This window comes from Amblyomma americanum, chromosome 1 (assembly GCF_052857255.1).
Source record: "Amblyomma americanum isolate KBUSLIRL-KWMA chromosome 1, ASM5285725v1, whole genome shotgun sequence".
Classification (NCBI taxonomy): Eukaryota; Metazoa; Arthropoda; class Arachnida; order Ixodida; family Ixodidae; genus Amblyomma; species Amblyomma americanum.
The window spans coordinates 402035477-402039030 of record NC_135497.1 but is presented as its reverse complement, the minus strand read 5'-3'; positions in this window follow the sequence as shown (position 1 = coordinate 402039030).

Genomic DNA, 3554 nt, shown 5'->3' with positions numbered 1-3554 from the left:
TTTATCTCAGGCCTTGGATTAAGCATGTGAATTACATTTGGAACGAGGCAGCCATCAGCTCCGGGTTTATTACAGTAGAGATTCGGTCATTTGCAAAGTGATTTCAGAATACAGCTGATAGTCAAGTCTGACCTATACTTGAGCATGGATGTGTTTCTTGGGGCTTGCATACATGGCCACTTATAAGTAAATTGAAAAAATTCACAACAGTGCTGCTTGATTTCCACCGGGAAATTAAAAACAGTAACTCAGAATGACAGAGCAAATATTGCAAACTGAAATAGAAACAGCAGCGGAACGACCACGGGAAAAATCTTTGATTGAAATCTTTCTACAATATTTACTTGCTAAACCTGCTGTAAACTGTGAGAAAAATACTCAACCAACAACTTAATTACATATTGAAGCATTTCAAGGTAAAAGAGCTTTCCTTAAAGGGTGGTGTTTTCCATTCTTCTGCTTTTTACCTATCCTAGAGTTGAACAGCTTAGTGTCAAGTACTGTTCATATATTATCCAATGGTGCTTTCTTCCATGATTGCAATGAGTAGACTGTTTTCTTTTTCAACATTTTTAACTCCTTGGATGCTATGGTGTGGTGCAAGTAACTCTTAAAAAATATATTTATGTTCAGAGAAGTAGCCACCTTTCTTTTTATTATTCTGAGGACACTAGATAATAAGCTCCAAGCCATCAAAGGGGTGCTCACTACACAACATCAAAAGAGTCATTATGCATTGGAGAAAAGGAGCAAGCACATAAACCAAGCATGGAAAGCAGGTCTCTAAGTGAGAGAAGCTTGCACTTTCAGAAGCAATATCACTTATGTTTAGGACCTACCAGATCACAGATTGCAGAAGATATGTGGATGCCACATCGAGCTCAGATTAGACACAAAGCAGTGGATGCAATTTTAATAATGACTACTGTTTACACTCTGAACAGTTAATTTAGGGGAGCTTGTGCTTAGTGGGATTTTTCCCTTCCTGTGCCCAATGTTAAGATAAGACAGCAAGTATATGCCACCGTGAAACTGTTTGCAACAATGTCTAAATTAAGGGAATGATCTTACAGCCCAATGCACTGTTCTAGGTTACCTGACACAATTGTCACTTCAGCTCCTTTACTTAAGTTTCACCTAATAAATCATGCGACAACGTCACCCGTAGCCGCGCGCAGCTTTCATGAGAGGTGTGAGATAGATATGAACGTTTGACGATTCAGCAATTTGAAAAAAATGGGCCACAACCCAAGGCGAAGAATGGGCAAAATGAGTATGGACTGTCGTGACAATATTTGCAGTAAACCACGAAAATATACGCTGAAAACCTACATCATACAAAAAACACTCCGGCAGGGACATTACAGCAGCCCCGCTAAGAGAAAAGACTCAACAAAGTGACGGTTACGCAGAAAAATTATTGACAATGAAACAAAAGTGCAGGCAGGAATGTTGGCTTGCTTATTGTGAAAGGCCAGGAATTTTACACACTGCCCGTGACACTCACGCGTAATGCAGGCCAGGCTAACGTTACTACAATACAACTTGGGCCTGGCAGACGCTTGCATTTGTCGGGAACGGGCGTGGGCAACACTGAACTTGGCTGCAGCGTCTGTTTTGGCAACATTGCACTTGTCGGGAACGGGCGTGGGCAACACTGAACTTGGCTGAAGCCTCTGTTTTGGCAACATTGCACTTGTCGGGAATGGGCATTGGCAACATTGGGCTTGTCTGCAGCGGCTAGCAAACGGAAATACGCGGCCGGGTAGGGCTCGCCAACTTTGACGCGCGACTGTGGGTATGTCTGCTGCGCGTAGAAGAGTATTATTCGGCTCCGGTTTTCATGGCAACACAGTGTAGTGATTAAGTGAGTTAATGTGCTCTCCTCGGAAGGCGTTTCAGAGACCCTTTAAATGTGGTTTCTTTCAGAATAACACCTGCGCAACCTGCTTATAACCACGGTGTACATGAGTGCCACCACCTACTCGGAAGCAGAAGCACGTATTTTGTAATGCAGAAGCATTACTGCCCACATTATTGGATTTTGCCGAGGCGGCTGTGACGCCTTCTTTGAGCAAAAAAAAAATTGAAAAAAATCTCTTCGCCAGTGGGTTTGGAACCTAGGCCAAGTTTGACCATTTGCAGGAACCTGTAAGTCATCTTCTCTGCAAGGCTTGTTTTCCAACCAAAAGGTCTCGAACCCAGACGATAGTACACTATACCCAGACAACACACAGGCATTCTTCGAGGGGATGAAAACTCCGGATGGTCGCACTCTGCCTGCAGCTGAGTCTTGGCAGGAAAAGGGGGGAGACCGTCCTTCCTCACAGTGCTGTGGGGAGGGAGTGGGTTGTTCTTTGCTCTGGCTAGGGGTGCAGGGGAGGGGGGGGGGAGAAAGGAATTTGGAGTGGCAGTGTTGTTCAGCACAAAATTTTTTGAATGTTTAGTATGAGGCAGCTCACTACTGCCAGCACAGGAGCAATGGCCCATTTCCTTCTATTTCCTGCCTAGCCTCTACTGCAGTGCTACGGAAGGTTGGCTGCAATCCCCCTTTCTATACTGTACCACTGTACTCTTTCGACGGCTCTATCAGGGCCATCTTGAAGTAAACTGGCGACGTTCCCGAGTCTACTCAGTAAGGAGAACTGAACTCTTCTCGTTTCCACAAAGAATGCGAGAGTGCCGTCTGGAAACGAGACCTTTTGGTTGGAAAACAAGTCTTGCGGAGAAGCTGATTTACCGATTTCGGCAAATGGTCCATTTTCATGTGTAATCTTCCTGCAAAGCTGCAAGTGTTCTGTTTTGTTCACTGGTGTGCAAACAACCAAAGCTCTCATATGCACCCAACAAAGGCATGTCTATCACATGACGAGCTTAGGCCAAACACCGCTGAAATTCATATCTTCCCCTACTTTCTTGGTCCCAATTCTACATATACAGTCGTTATTAAAGCATGATGATTATGGCTTTTTTGCATTAGCAATGACTGTACTAAAGGCATAGGCTCTTTTGTCTATCACATGACGAGCTTAGGCCAAACACCGCTGAAATTCATATCTTCCCCTACTTTCTTGGTCCCAATTCTACATATACAGTCGTTATTAAAGCATGATGATTATGGCTTTTTTGCATTAGCAATGACTGTACTAAAGGCATAGGCTCTTTTCGTGGCTGTCCTAGTTGGCGTGTTCTTTTAAATCCAATTTTTTTGCCTAACCCTTCTAAAGCAAGTCAATAAAGACCAATCATTTACTTATTGCCTATTCCCCCAGCTGTGAGTGAACCCCTGGATAATAAGCTTACATTTTACCACGATTTGCGGCTTTGTAAAAAGCATGCAGTTGGAAATGTGGTGAATGTGAACTATATCATACCAAATTCACTCATGCACAAATTACATTTCAGGCAGGTTCTCATATTTCAGCGGAATTGGCATGGGGAACGCCAAACACCGCTGAAATTCATATCTTCCCCTACTTTCTTGGTCCCAATTCTACATATACAGTCGTTATTAAAGCATGATGATTATGGCTTTTTTGCATTAGCAATGACTG